This window comes from Rattus rattus, chromosome 2, assembly GCF_011064425.1.
Source record: "Rattus rattus isolate New Zealand chromosome 2, Rrattus_CSIRO_v1, whole genome shotgun sequence".
Taxonomy (NCBI): domain Eukaryota; kingdom Metazoa; phylum Chordata; class Mammalia; order Rodentia; family Muridae; genus Rattus; species Rattus rattus.
This window is the reverse complement of record NC_046155.1, coordinates 184,933,865-184,951,180: the sequence shown is the minus strand read 5'-3', so window position 1 is coordinate 184,951,180 and position 17,316 is coordinate 184,933,865. Positions and strand designations below refer to the sequence as shown.

The 17,316-nt window shown below is 35.6% G+C and overlaps 1 pseudogene; it reads right to left on the bottom strand.

Annotated features, from left to right (window-relative positions):
• Positions 1-3,399: 3,399 nt before the first annotated feature.
• On the bottom strand, positions 3,400-16,980 carry LOC116893499 (annotated as a pseudogene).
• Positions 16,981-17,316: the final 336 nt, after the last annotated feature.

Below are 17,316 nucleotides of genomic sequence, written 5' to 3'. Positions count from 1 at the left end.
GATCAATAATATATCAATAACATACCTCTATATAAACTAGCTTAATTCCACCCTTAAGAACACAGGCTAAAATACAGAGGCGAATGCCAGCAGTAAACCACTGAACTGAGAATAGGACCCCCGTTGAAGGAATCAGAGAAAGAACTGGAAGAGCTTGAAGGGGCTTGAGACCCCATATGTACAACAATGCCAAGCAACCAGAGCTTCCAGGGACTAAGCCACTACCTAAAGACTATACATGGACTGACCCTGGACTCTGACCTCATAGGTAGCAATGAATATCCTAGTAAGAGCACCAGTGGAAGGGGAAGCCCTGGGTCCTGCTAAGACTGAACCCCCAGTGAACTAGACTGTTGGGGGGAGGGCGGCAATGGGGGAGGGTGGGGAGGGGAACACCCATAAGGAAGGGGAGGGGGAAGGGGGATGTTTGCCCGGAAACCGGGAAAGGGAATAACACTCGAAATGCATATAAGAAATAATCAAGTTAATTAAAAAAAAACAAAAAAAAAACAAAAAAGAACACAGGCTAAGAGAATGGATGGAAAAACAGAATCCATCATATTGTTATATACAAGAAACATACCTCAGCAATAAAAGTAGACATTAGCTCAGATAAAAGAAATGAAAAGATGAATTTTTTTTTCCTAACCAATAGTCCCAAGAAGCAAGCTGGTATAGTCATTTCTCATGTCTAGCAAATAGACTTTCAACAAAAATTTTTCAAAAGAGACAGTGAAGGACACATCATCACTTTCAGAAAAGAAATGTTGCTAAAGCTTAATTCACATATCTAATCCTGTTGTGGACTGCCCTGCTGATGTTTGTATTCTGATGTTAATTTTACTTACTCAAGAAGAGCTGTCCTTGATGTGGAGTAGATCACATACTCAGTTGAATTCATGTGAACCTTCCCCTATTTTAAGTGGTCAAAAAATAGGCTACAGCCTATGATTGGGCAGTTGAAGTGAAACTTTGGGCTGGAGGTTACAGAGAGGCAAGAGAGTGAGTAAAGGAAAAAGACTGAAGAAGGGGGAGGGGAAGAATGGACAGAAACTTGTTCTGAGAAGCTACAACAGCAAGGGATCCCATAGCTGGGAAAGACAGTAGTGTAGTGACAAATGACTAACTAGGTAACAGTTTTAAATATTGTAATTGAGTTGTGTGTTTTTTGTATGGGCTTATTTTTATTGAGATTTACTGCAACAAATTGGTGCCTATCATATTGATTATTAGAACTCAACTAACCTGAGAAAGGTCCACTGCCCTTCCAGCACCAAAAAGTTACATCTGGGTAGGAAATCTAAAGTTTCTTTCAGCAATGTGTGAATTGGAATTGACTGGGTATCTGGGGTATACTAGAGATCTGTGAGTGGTCCGCCTCCCCATTCCCCAAGCTGACAGCTATAGGGAGGAGCACCACCCAGGCTGGCTAGATTTGAGCAGGTGGTTGCCGATTCTGGGAGGCCAGGTTATTCTGGAATTCAACTTCCTGCAAGGTAGGAGGTGCTTTTCTGACAGACACAGTGAGTTGATTAGCATCTACAGAAGAGGAAGTCTTTCCTGATAGCTTCTCTGTATCCCTTTGTCTACACAGGATTAGAGGACAGCCAGACTTGCTCTCCTGAATGTTCCTGTTACAGGCTACTTGAGATCAGCACACAGGCTGCCAGCTGCAAAACAAAAAAAAAGAAAGATCCTGCTGAGAAGCACTGAAGTCTGTTCAATATCTATTGTCAGACAACCCCGCAATCAAAAAAAAATGGAGAGGACTGAGGTGTTCTTGAATTGTACAGCAGAGGGGAAAACACATAAAGGCTTTCAGGATCATGTAATAAGAATTATACATTGATTATATATACATACATGTAATAATGATATACATACATACATACATATACACATAGATGAGAAACGTAATAAATAATGTTATGTGATGATAATCGAACGGTTTGACAGGAATAGATTTAAATAAATTAGACACTTTGAATTTATTATTACTGCAATATTTATTGTCTGATTTACTGTGTCTTCACAAAACAGTGCTCTAGATAAAAAGTATGTGCCTTAGAAAACAAATTAGAGCAAACAGTTGAAAATTTCATAGATGAGATTGAGCAACAAATAGATAAACTTAAAACTTTGCAACATGGCCTAGAGAGAACACCAGATCAAAATGTCCAGGACAGTATAGATCATTATAAGAAGTTCAAATTGGTGAAGAAGAAAATTAAAGAAGATACAAAAATGACAAGATCTTCATGCTCATGGATTTGTATCATTAACAGTGTAGAATAGGTCATCTTCTTAATAGCAATCTCTAGATTCAAAGAATTTCCCATGAAATTTTCAATGTGGTTCTTTAAAGCCTTTGACAGAGCAATTTTCAAGTTGCTTAAAAACAGAATACCAGGAAATGTCATAGCCAGTAGTCCCCGGAGTTTTGAGTAAAACCCATTGCGTAATGTTCTAAGAACTGACTTGCACAACCTGCTTGTCTTGGGTTACTTAAAAGGTGTCAAAGTTGATCTTTTGTATAGAGTCAGTTAAACCACACAGAGAAGAGATTATTTCAAGAGACTGTTTTTCTCTGACACCACAAGGGTGTTGTTGATGATATTCTAAAGATGAGCGTTATAATGTAAAGTGTTTAAAAATAAGCCTTCCAGTCATCTCTACCCATTTGTGATCCTTCTTTGTAGGTCCCTGTATACTAACATCTTAGGGAACATGGAGAAGCAAACTCCCAGTATAAAGTCTTTGTATCATTCTTCTATCCTATATCTTTTTTTTTTTTTTAAACTGTAATTTTAGTTATTTGCATCTCTCCCTCCTCTCTCTCTCTCCTCCCTCTCATTCTCTCCAGTGTGTGTGTGTGTGTGTGTGTGTGTGTGTGTGTGTGTGTGTGTGTGTGTGTGTGTGTGTGTGTGTGATTATGGGCATAAATAGTTTCAGTTCATTATAATGCCCAGAAGAGAACATATATTTCATTGTAGAAATTTACAAGTGTTTGTAAGATCCGTAATACCTCAATATTAATCAGTCCCCTGTAAGATATTGTAATTATGAATGCAAGGGACAACAATTCATCTTTAAATATTCTAACAACCTGGTGGTAAAAATATTCCTTTTCCTTCTGTGCTCCTTGAATAACTCTTAACTATTATATAGCATCAGAAATTCATTATCTCCTGTTAAAGAGGAAGATTGTTTTAAATATTGTAGAAGATTTTAGAGACAATGGGAATGTCATAAACATGGTATTGCTAGCAATATAGTCACAGAAAACGGTGAGAGCCATTCCAAACACAGAGATAGGTATGGCAATATAATCCAATATTTGGTGATTAGAACCAAGTATATATTTTTGAGAACTTTGAAATATGAACATGGGAAGATGATTTACCCTGACCATTTGAAGAGAATTTTGTTTGGTCTGAACAATACGTAAAAACATTTGGAAACAAAGATGCATCCAGCATCCCTGCACTGGAGGCCAAAGTGGAGAATATCTCCACCGCCACCATCATCTTGCCTTTTGCTATGGTAAACAGGAATGAAAGTGACCCAGGACACTGCAGAACACCAGCATGTTGAATGTTATGGATTTGGCTTCATTGAAAGCACAGGAAGATTTCTGAAAAAGAAAGCCAGAGTGAAGCTCCCCAAAGGCCAGCTGTACTGGCAAGTATCCCAATACACAGTAAAGGCAGGACTGAACCCTTATGACAAACAATGATTATATGGCCATGCTCAGATTGTGCATCAATATCAGACAGAAGGAGGAGAAACTCCAAACTAGACTGAACATAAATGACTTGAATGAGAGTACAGATGGGAATGATAAACTTAGAAGCCCCTGAAACAAGAATATACTCTATCATTCTCAGGAGGCTGGATTTCAAATGCTGAATGACAGTAATTGTTTTGGCCAACACAGTGGAAAAACAGATACAGTGAATACCACTCCAAATGTGATTTGTTGTAGATGCAAGTGGCAGAGCTTGGATGGCCAATGAAGAGCAAGGGGCAGAGGAAACAAAAGATGAGTGAGATGAGCAAGATGTAGATCAGAGAGCAGTTATTCTTTGATAATGGGAGTACTGTGGATGCTTCATAAAACCCAAGAACCACAGTTGTGAATGCAGAGAAGCACAACGAGATTAAGGAAATTGCCATTCCCAGGGTTCTTCATAGCTGAGAAATACAACAGCTTTGGGAATGCAGTGACTCTGCTCTCTGTTTGCATATTGGTCCTCTGGACATCGGGTGCACAAATCAATATCTAATAGAGAAATGAAGGTATTGTTAGTTCAACTTCAGCAATTTGACTGACAGGATATTTCATGTAAGCATATGGAAGCATGTTGCCGTGTATGAGTCTAGTTGCTGAGAATGCATTGAATGTCACTGCTACATGAAATAATGGAATCTATTTTGTAATGGATTTAATCATCGTTATGGAAATGAAAGTAACAAATATTTTTTGTCTATTTTACAGTATTGTTGTGGTCTTTTATCATGGGTGTTTATATTTATTAGTGTCTTTGCAGGTAAAAGTAAGAGAAGTTCTCATTAACATGATAATAATTTTGTTTATATAAAAGGGAAGCATGATAGTGAGAGTGAGACTAGAAATTTATATGAATATAACATTGGTGTTTGTTCGTGCAAAACTAAAAGAAATTCATAATTTATTCAATTATGCAGTAGTAACACCACATTCCTAAACCTTTTCATAAAAAGAAGGCAGCCTATTACTGAAGGTACAAATGTCTGTAATTTCCACCATTGTACCTGATAGCCATTGCACTGAGTCATTGAAGATTGTAATAAGAGATAATGTACTCTAGTAGAAGTCTTTACATGGAACAATGTATTTGTGGAGAGCCATTATTAATTTATTTTTAAAAGAGAATACAAAAAATACAAAAAAAGCTTGCTTTTGAGTAGAATATGTTGGTCTTGGCGGTAACACTGAGTTTGTTTTATACACCAAGGTTACCTATTCCAAATAGTGTTGTTGAATTTTTATGTATATGCCTCAATGTGGAACTGCATGAAACACAGAAACAGGTAGAAATGGTTACCTTACAATTTGATGAGATCTGTAGGTAAACCTATACCATCATGCTTAGTGGGAAAGGATTTAACTGTTAAGCCGCCTTACTGACAAATAAATGTCCCTATGAGATGTCACTTTAATTACATATGTTGATAAAAAATGGACCAGAATAACAGCATGCTTTTCATTTGTGTTTAGTTCCTCTTGACTAAATAGTATTTGATTAACTTGGGCTATGGTAGTGTCAATGTCATTTGAAATCTGTGGCTAATTCCTTTCAGATCAAAACAATTTTATGTGTTTTACTGTGGAAAATTTTAAGTAAACAAAATGTAAAATTACTATTATGAATATGAATAGAGGAAGGAAATACTAACTTCAAAATATAATAATTTTGTAAGTTATTATTTGCCGTCTTCATTCATCTTACAGAGAATAAGGATTATTTTTTAACCATAGTCAAATGGCTAACTTTGTCTTCCTTGTGCTTCTGTACATGTAATGTGTCCATAGAGCTATGTAAGCGTACATAGATCAAGACAACATAAAGAATACTTTAAAGATTCATGATCTATGTATGTTTTTTGAGAACATTAAACATTAGAAAATATCTTGTCTAGAGTAAACTGGCACTGAAGTTTTCTTCTCACAACTATTTGGTTGATAATATGGCATCTACTATAACTTTTGAAGGAGGCAAAATATAGAACAATATCTACTTTTATCTTAATAAGGACATTTTAAATTATTTTATTCCTATAATGACTAACTAGGAACCAGACATATTTATTTTAACTTCCACTTTAGGACACTTAAGCTTTCCAATAGAGAAACAAGATGATGATCTGTTTGAAGAACTTATTCCAGCAGGAAATACTCACTTGTCTCATTAGAAATCTCATTTTCGGGCAGGGTTTGCAAATGAAAACAGCATGTTGCCATTCCATCCTTCCCGAATTTTCTATATCCAGGACCACAATCAGCACTGCATACAGAAGTTGGCATCTAATGAAAAGTAGACTTATGCTGCAAAACAGAAATTTTGCTTACGTGCTTCTATAATTATACTACATTAGCATGTGATATTAATGAACTAATTTTATATATACCAACTGATTGCCAGATATTAATTAGTGCACTGTATGATGACAGACATCAATATATGGAAAAAATTGAGGAGAAGTTGAATTGTTTTCCCAACCCTTGAAATTCATGAGCAAAAGTTGTTAGTGTTCTGTGTGCAAACACTACAGAGATTTCAAAGTTGTTATTCTAGTTAATTTCTCTCCCCTAAACACATAACACAATATAAAGATACAGAGAATCCTAATTAAAAAATTATCTCCATCACTTTAGCCTGTCATCAATATGTAAGGCATATATTAAATTGTTAATTGATGTAGGAGTGCTCAGCCTATTGGGAACAATGTTGTCTCTAGCCAGTGGATTATTAGAAATCATGCAGAACAAGCCAGTAAGCAGAATTTAATGAGTTTCAGTTGCATTATCCATATCCATGGCTTTTCTTTTCTTGAGTGTAATCCATGAGTCAAATTGACCTTTCCTCCTCACTTTGCATACAATTACTCTTTAAAAGCAGCAACATAGAAGTAAATTAGGAGTAAAGGACATATAAAACAGGAAACAAGGCCTCAAATAAGGCCTCATATAGAGCCTGCAAAGGGTGTGAAAAACTGAGGAAGATTTAGATTTCTTGAAGTTAATTCAAGTATTTCTTAAATTAAGAAATCTTTGGTTTTCCAATGAATCTCATGATGGGTATCTATATGCTGCATTGGAATTTTGCTGATATCTTCATTCTGAATTTCCACCCTTCTTTCTTAGTTTCCTATTGTCATCACAGAGTTGAATATCTACAGATTCAACTCATGTTCTCTAGAAATCTGGTTAACCACAACTCTTCCTTTTTTGTGTGAAAAAAAATGTCTCCCTTTACAGTATTAGTTCTCATCTTCCTTTATAGATCAAAGCACAAGATTTTTCTTCCTTTTACTGGTAGTATTTTTCATTATTCATTTTCTCACTAAGATTTTAAGACATATTTAGGATGAATTGAGAACATGCATTTCCTTGTCCAAATTCTGTTCGTTTCACTTAAGGCAGAGTATCCATTTCAGCCCCCGTTAGAAAAGAGTCACTGCGAAAGTCTGAGTAGCCACAAAGGCTTAGAGATTCTCATCACACATAATTCAAAGAATGCAGATTAAAGGCATGTACCACTACAAAAATTGGCCTCATTTCTGATTTTAATGGAAATTATATAATACTCCTGTTCATGTAATACAATTTGACATAGACAACTTCATTATTGCAGCATGTGTTCTCGTAGATTGCAAGATACTTGTTTTTTCTTTTTTAAATTCTGAAATGATACTAGACTGCATTAAGAGCGTTTCCTGCACATTTTTGTGTAAAATATAATGTTATCCTTTAGTTTATTTGTGTGATGTTTTAGACTTAACTGATACGCACATGATTGGTCATGCTTACAATCATGGAATGAAGTTATTTGAGCATAGGGACTAGTATTTTAGCTCTGTTCTTTACGTCTATTAGTAGATGTTTAGTTCAAGAATTATTTCAGGCATGTTGATCAATGATCAATGAGGTAGTAATCTAATTATATTTTTTCTGTTCAACTTTATTATGTTGCTTCCAATCATCACATTTTTATATGTGTTCTCCTTTCATGTATATAAAGGATATTTTATTATCCCCCAGGCAGGCCACAATGGAGGGTCCTTTTTTTTGTTAAACATTTTATTTGTTTCCATTTCAAATGTTATACCACTTCCCGATCTCCTCTCTACCCAGCCTGCTTTCCTTGCTGCTCCCCTTGCTCTCTAAGAGAGTACTCTTCCATTTACACTTCCACTTCAAACTTCTTGTATCTCCCTTCTCTGGGGCATCAAGTCTCCACAGGACAAAGGGATAAAAATGTCAACCATTAATAAACCAATAATTCCCACTATGGCCATATTTGTGTGAGTGTCCTATGCTGTTATCTTTAGCCATGGTGCTATTTGGGTCATTACTACTAACAAGGTCCATATCCTGGCCCCTGGTTCTGTGGAACCCAGCATCTTTGCTGATATCTGTGGTTTGTTTTCTTACCAAAATTTCTACAGATATATATGGTTGCCACTGTCAAAAGGTGCAATGTCTAGGCTGGATTGTCTGCAGCCAATGCCCATGACCTGTGATAACACCAAAGGCCACGCGAATACCCAAGCTGCTTACGTCATGCTCTCTCCTGGAGCCATACTGATCTAAGTAAGCTTCACTGCTACAAGAGGCAAGTGGAATGACAGGATCCATGCTGCTCCATATGGCCATTTTTTGTTCCATGTTCCTATTGCACCATTCAATGTCTATGTTGATATTCATGGCCCATATTATGACTGTGAAGACTTGGGAATTTTCATATTCTGGACTGGAGTGTAAAACCACGATGATGTACATGAGGTGTGCAGACTCTTGAGGGCCTTGACCGTGTCTGTGGCCTAGCTGCATTTAGGCCCAAGGTTTCTGTCTCTGATAACACTATAAACAATGTAGAACCCCATTATTTTTTCTCCTGATGCGGTAAAAATGCTAGGCAACTACTTTTGCAGTAAATTGAATGATTGTATATTCATAGATGTGAGTGAGGCACAGGAAAGTTTTATGTATCAAATCCTACTGTCATCCCCACCACGACCCTTCCCCCACCATCCAAGGAAAAGAAGTAGCTTAAACAGGAAGCAAATCCAAAAGAATTCTTAAAATATATGATAAAGAACCTGATGTTAGGTATTCACAATTGAGGGCTTCTGGAGAGACTTTGGCAGGGAACAAATACATTCTATTTATAAAGCAGGAACTGAGAGTTTGGCCATGTTCCAATGAGTAGAAAAATAACAGGATGTGGACTTTTTCATTTTAATTTTTATAAAAGATGCTCTAATGCAGAGACAGATATTACTGGGAACTGGGTATTATGTGAGATTCCCAAGGAATCAATGAAAATATTATGTTAAAAATAAACCAAACTCATTGTGTTTTTTGATTAGAGAAGATGACCATTGATGCTCAATTATTACTAAAATTATTTGTTAATTATTGTTCAGTTGTTACATTAACATTTGGTATATTTTTAACAGACATTGTTCTGTCAGGCATTTGAATGCTGTTTATATGTTATTTTGACCTCTTATGCTCATCTTACTTTTTGAAAAGATTTATTTACTTTATATATGTGAGTACACTGTCACTATCCTCAGGCATACCAGAAGAGGGAATAAGATCCCATTACAGATGGTTGTGAAACATGTGGTGGCTGGGAATTGAACTCAGGACTTTTGGAAGAACAGTCAGTGTTCTTAACCTCTGATGCATCTTTCTATCCCTCATATTACTTTTATATATGATGGAGTTCTTTTAATGTCCTTAATTTTGTTCATGATGAATATTTTTCTGTCTCCTTTTATTATAAGAAATAAACTTACTGGATATCGTAATTAGATTGGCAATTATATCTTTTACTTTTTGAAAGACAAAAATTTTATTCTACTCATTTAAGAATGTCTGCTGCAGGCTAAAATTGCCAAACATATAAAAGCCATGTAAAAAAGATGGCAAAATGTGGAACCCATATATTCCCCTGAGAAGGGGAAATAGAATAGACACCATTGGTTAATGTGTTTATGCACTGAATGGAGCTGGGTGGGATGAGAATATAATAGGATGACCGGGGGAGAATGGATTACAGAATATTTGGAGATACTATTTGTACTGGGTGTTATGTCTGAGTGAAATTAGAAAACTAAGGCTGTAGAAAATCCCAGAAATCTATGAGGGTGACTTTAGCTAAGTCTCCTAGCAAAGCATGATAGGGAGACTGAAATGTCCATCTCCAAGAACCTGGCAAATTTTCCAGGGTAGGGATTGAGACAACATGCCATCTCCAAAACTTTTGATCTAAATTTGTCTTACCTAAAGATATGTGTGAGGAAAAATGTAGCAGAGTATGAGTGGGTAAATAACCAATGACTGGTTTAGCTTGAAAAACATCCCATGGAAGGAAGCTTACCCCTGATGCTGGCCATAAAATTCTGTTACACCTGAAGGCAAGAGCCTAATAGATCCATGATATGAAAGGCACCACTCAGATATTAAAGGAAACAGATACAGAGATCCACACCCAAACAATAGGTTGAACATGTAGAATCCTGAACAGGAGGGGAAAGAAGGATTTTAGGAGCAAGAGAGTTAAAGGAAACCCCAAGAAAACCTACAGAGTCAACTAACTTTCAGACCTAAGCTCTTAGAGAGACTGAACCAACCACTGTAAATAATGCATGGGACTGACCTAGGCATTCTAAACATTTAACCATTCTGCAGATTTGTCTTTATGTGGGACTCCTAAGAGCAATACTGATGTCTGCATTTTACTCTGTGCCTTTCTTTTGAGACACTTTATCCTACTGGGCTGCCTCTCCTGATCCCAATAGGAGAATATGAATCTGTGCCTAGTTGTTGTGCCACATGATATGCCAAAGCACGTTGATATCTGCAGAGTGGAGGCTACCCTTTTCTGAATAATGATGGAGTAGTGAATGAGAGTGAGGTGAAATGTAGGAGAAAGAATAGAAGAGAAGGGTAAGGAAATGGTTATCAGTAAGTAAAGTGAAAGACTGAAAAAATTAATTAACTACATTTAAAAATGGGTGAAGCTAGTGGAACCTGCTGTTATCCAGAGATAGACTTTCTAGGAATGAGGGTTCTCACCGTCAGCTTTCATATCTGCTCCTTGTCCCACTATAAATTTTAAGTAAAATTTGTCAAGGACTATAACATTTCAAAAGCTGACTATTTGCTTTTTCAAAGTTGCTGTTTATATGCTTCTAGCATACATATGTCTACCTTTTTCACATTATTTTGCATATGTACTGCTGCAATATAATGGACATAGTCTGGATATCTAGAGTGTCTTCTTTTTCTTGTGCCCGGTGGTTTTAAATTTTATCTTTTAATCATACTTATTCACCTCTGACTTTCACTTTTCCTTGTTGTTTTATCTGTGTCGTAGTTTGAATTTTCTACTTTTTATGTCTCTTCCTTCATGACCTGCCTATTTTGTCCACAAACTGGAGCATGCCTTTTGTTAGACTATTCACTAACATATTCTTTTGGTTTATTTTGTTTATATATTAGTTTGATATTTTTTTCTTTTTTCAGAGCTGAGGACCGAACCCAGGGCCTTGTGCTTGCTAGGCAAGCACTCTACCACTGTGATAAATCCCCAACCCCTATATATTAGTTTGAAATTCTTTCATCATTTTGTAACGTACTAGAATCCCTTTGTCATATCCTCTCTCAGTATCTCATTTTATCAGAGTTTTTGAAATTTCATTGCATCCTCCCAGAGATGATTACTGCCCTATGTGTTTATTTTTTTAACCATTCTTATAATAATTATTTGATTCATCATTTACTGAATCAATGAACATACTTTCATTTAAATCTATGATTCTAATGTTTGGTATATTTCCTTCATGATTCACATTTTTATATTAGATTCCACATTGGCAATAGATTATATATGAGTAGAACACAGTTAACGTTTTTATAAATCTATATTCCTCCAGTTAACAGTTTATAAGGCTCATGTGAGGCCTGAATAGATTACACAGAAGATTTCAATGCTGTCCTCTAAATGGATATATATTTCTTCAAGTATAATTTCAGTTCTTATGTTCTTTTCCCTAAAATTGGCAATCTTAATCATATTGTTGAAGAACAGTAACTTTAAATTTCATACCATCTGAGCAACATGAGATTTTACTTTCAAATGAAACAGGGCAGTTTGAATATGACACATGAAAACTAATCACATCAGCATTCCTACCTATATTATACTAAAATGCATATGAGATATTTAATTTTAAAAATTCGTCAACTGCAAGTTTTTGTTACTAACAATTTCTCTCCATATAGAGAAGGCAGCTAAGTATAGACTTCTTTGTTTGAATAAAATATGCAAGAATCAATGGGGTGAGACAAGTTTCCTTTACTAAGTATTATCTTTTACAAGGTATGATTCAGGGATGGAGCCATGGCTAAATTCTCAAGAACAATTGTTATTCATGAAGAGGACCCATGTTTGATTTCTAGCATCCGTTATGTGGCATGAAACTCTTGTAAATGCTCTGAGATTTGAATAAATCTTCAGCTATCCACATATACTACACGTGCAGGTGATGCACATGTACTCATGCAGACAACACTCTCATACCAGCATTAAAATGGAATAGAAAAACCCAGAGTGTCGTTCATAGGGTATGTAAATTTATCATAAAATGTTAATGTCTGGTTAGTAAGAGGTTTTGGAAATTTAGAATTAGTTATTAAACAGGTTTGAGAATTCCATTATAAAAATTGGTAACTTGGTTATGATGAATTTACTCTGTCCTTACAAAGAGCCAGAGTCTTTAAACATCCATTGAAATGGCTTATCATCAGATTGGAAATCATTCTGTAGTAGCAATAATGGAACTAATAGAATATTGCTTACTATACTGGGAATAATATCAAACTGTTTTCTAAAACAGTTAATATTAAACGAATGAAACAGATTCTGATATAATGCAAATATACTCTATGCCTATTGAAAAACCTCAATAAATTCCAAAAAGTCATCTTAAACAGGAAACAATGAGCATAATAGAGGATTCTAGAAATTAGTCTCTCACATGACAAAAAATTTCATTTCACCAGTTTCAAAGAAGTTTGTATGCACACACTTGACAGTATAATTTAAATTAATACAATTAGGCTGAACCCACCTGTGCATTTCCTCCGGCCCACTCTGTTATATCTTCAGAGAAATGTATCTGTTGACCATTTGGAAAATATGGACTAAACATTCCTATTTTAACTTTAAGTTTAAGGCCCTGTGGGGAATTCCAAATATAGAAAATATCATACACTTCCTGCAGTTTGTCTCTTCGGTTCATATTTACTCTTTCCCAACAGGATTAGTGAATGGGTTCTTCCTCAGAAAGGAACACAGCTGAAAGACAGGCACCACACTAGAGTGTACTCTCTTCCTTATTTCATCTTAAAGGCAGCTATATTGACACATGTAGGTGAAATTTCTCAGTGAATGTAAAGAGATGTGCAAAATTATGATGTTATTTTAGTTCTTTAAGAGTAGATTAACTCTCAGGCACAAACATGCATGTAGACAGCAAAATATGTTTGCAATATAAAACATACATATGAAACAAAAAGACTAGCATCCATATAGAGGTTCACACGTAACAGAAAAACATATTTATTTATGCAAACGTACACATACATGCCCAAACACACATGAAAATATAGATGTACACAGAGACAGACTATGCAGGAAAAACCTTGAACAGACACAGATACACACAAAATACATACACATGTATGCACACACAGAAACACAAGCATAGAAGAATATTTATGGGTAGACATATATATGTACTGGCCTCTACATAGAGAGACACTGACAAACAGATAAATTGATGATATTGTTTGTAGACAAACAAGCAAAAATGAAAAAAAAACATACACAAAAGCACACGAAACACAGAGACTCCTCCAGATACATGAATTGATAATTATATACAGGAATATACATACTGACAAAATTCATCATACAGAAAGAACTGGAAACAGACAATCTTATTTTCATTGACATAGGCAGATGGGCAAAAATATCTAAAAACCCTTCTATTTCTACGTCCTTCTATATTTCTCTTTCTAAATATCTAGATGCAGTCATAGATATAGATATATACCCTGATATACAGGAACACAGAAACATAAATATACACTAAGAAATACCTATTAACACACATTCCCACATATGAATGTATTGCACTGAATTCTAGCACTATTTTCTGTGTGCATATTCTCAGAGCACTAACTGATTCCACAAGCCTAGAGTCAGAACAGTGTGAGCTGGGATCTTTAGTTAAAACAATCCCCTACAATAATAATAACATACATAAGAATTAATAAACAAGGACTCATCATGGACTGGACTCCTGTGGACGGACTCAATATATTTTCAGTATTAAAACATATATGATGATACTCAGTTAGTATGTAATAAAATCACAAATCTACACTGATGCATAATGACTTCTCTATTCTCTTAACATTAGAGTTTTATACTAATATCACGATTTACTTAGTAAAAATTCTTTGATTTTGGAAAATATTTAGCACACTCACTTTCGGCATTTTACAGTCTCATAAAACTATGATATTGATACTACTAAACACCATCTAACAGTAGAAATATTACCTTCTTACAGCTATAACTATAATTTTTGCCATTGTCCTCGGTCATATTATCAAACTTTTGAAAAGTCATCTCATGGAGTGCATGGGCAAAAGCATACACAGCATTGTATATGTCATAACTCCCTTCAATAAAGGCCATGTCAAAAGTGTGTACCATAAGCCATTCCAGTGAGTGATTGGAAGAGCAGTTCTTCAGTGTCTTACATTTAGATGCTGAGACTTCACAGTTAAAGTGCATCCATTCCAGCTTTACCAGAAATTCATCCGAGTATTTGACAGGGTTCAATGTCTGGACAAAATTTTTAAACCCAGAAATCTCACCATGGTGGTGTCCAAAAGCAAAAGTCCCATACCCGTTACCAAATGTGAAGTCTTTCATACTAGGAGTGACATCCCACTGTGAGGTGGTGATCCATATTCTCTGCATACCTAGAGATTCCCACATTCTAAAGCTCACAGCTAATGTACTGTCTGTGTCGCCATAAATTATAACAACATTTGCGGATGATGTTATTATTTGTCTGTAATACACTTCAGCTCTTGACATGTATGAATTCATATTGACTGGAAGAATGTTGACAAAGGCAAAGCAGACTGTATTTTTTTCCATCTCTCTTCTCAAATAGGAGAGAAATTGGATGCCTTGATCATTGTCTAAGATGACCAACCCTACCCAGTTCCAACTGAAATGAATTATGAAGGAGACCAAGGCAAGGGCTAGAGATGTATCATCAGAGGCCATCTGATATAGATATGGAAATTTGTCATCATCACTTAAGACAGGATGATAGGGTCCATAAGTAAGATGAAGGAACTAGAACACAGGAAGCAGCATGAGATACAATGTATTCCTAAGAACTTATAAACACATTTTTCTGCACAGTTCTAGAAATCAAAGCTAGCTATTATCTCCCCCCTCATCTCTTTTTCATATATGGTGATGTGGAAGCACTATCAAGCTTGTGAATAATCCATTTGAATTACAGAATTTTGCCCAGGCCTAATAAAATCATGCTGTCAGAAACAGATATATGACTTCATGATTGAATCCCCAACCTTCTCCCAATACACACAGACACACACACACACACACACACACACGAACAAAAAAAAACCCAATCCTTACCTTACCTTACCTTACCTTACCTTACCTTACCTTACCTTACCTTACCTTACCTGCTGAGATATGAAGTTGTTTAGGATTATGTGAAGTGTCATAGTTGTTGCCCAATTTAGTCTTGTAATTGCCATTACACACTTGGAGAATTCTTTACAGACATAATTAGGGAGAATTTCATGATTTTGTAATCCCATAGAAATGAGACTATTTAACTTAGATTCCAAATCACAAGAATATTCTGAGAATTTAAATATTAGAGACATATTTGGCAAAAGATCAGGGTTCCTGTTGATTTCAAATATGGAAAAAACCAAAGCCAGAGCATACTTGTGGTTTTCAGTATGTGTTCTGTAAAAGGTTAGGGTGTTTATAATGGACAGCAATTTACAGATATCATTTGAAGTCAATAAAAGGACAGTCCTGCATTGAATTGCATTGTCCCCACCCCATAAATATTAATATGTGTAATGTGGTTAATACGAAAAATGAAACTGGAAGTTCATAAATCCTTTGAAATGTTCATGAAATGTCATTCTTCATAACTGATGTTATCACTAATAGTAATGATATCACTTTTCAAAGAATGCAACATATCCTTCAGCATCCATATATTGCTTCCTTACTCTAAAGAGAGCATAAATACTGGACTTTGTAAGACCTTAAATCCAGTGAATTTGCAAAGATCAAAATATGAAATTAGTGGTGGAAAGATCTCTTAGTTCAATTTTTGACGCAACATAAACAGGGACCACATCTGGGAAATGTATGAAAGTAAGTGAATATTTATATGAAAGCTGTACAGAGCTAGGTGTGTCACCAACATTAGTGACCAAAGCAGATGCACTAGAAACTACACTGTGATGGAAGGATTATTAGCAGACTTTATGGCCATTTGCCTAAATGCACCTGGGATAAAGTCATTGAAAATATATAGGGATTCTTTTTATAAGATACCATTGGCTACTATGATATGGAAACTGTCTAGGAGAGGGATGAATGTGATAGATAAATATTCACATTTGTTGTTTTGCTCAGTTTGCATCTCTATATGTGTGAAGCTGATGGTAAAAAATACTCTGTTTCAAATTAAAGTTGTAATATAACATTAAGTCTCTAATAGAATTTGGGATTATTTTTTTTTGTTTTGCAGGTTAAAAACAGAGTACAAAAGACTCAGCTTTGCCTTGCTCCTCATACTCAGTAGTTTTGGCAATTATTGATGATGACCATTCCATGGAAAACACAAAACAACTTACTGTATATTTGAAATGTGACTGAAGTATTCATTCTCCAAATGCCGTTTTACTGCATGCATCGAGAAAGTACATCCTATTCCCATGTTTCCATTCTTTTCTTCTTTCTGCTTCATTCTCCAGAAGCATCTGGGATAAATAAAATCAGCCACAAGAAGTGGAATGTTCAGGAGCAAGAAGAGTAAAATTATGGTAAACATATTTTTCCTGCTCTGAGTCTGGTAAAATTGGTTGTAAAGTGCCAAACACATCAGCAAATCAAACAGTTACCAAAGTATCCCCGTGTACTATTATCACTGTGACTGAGGAAGATGTTACATATGTATTCATGTTTCCCTTTTTAGAGCAGTTTCTTCACCCCTAGAGGAATCATTGACTCTCTCTCCTGAGAAGCTTCATCTCATGGGCACAGTGCATGTGATAAACATGGTTGATAAATACAGATGAGGATGGTATAGGTAGGTCAATGACATCACTTATGTTTGTGGAAATTAAGGTCCCTAGAAAGATTCCACTTTGTGAAAATGGGGTCCCAC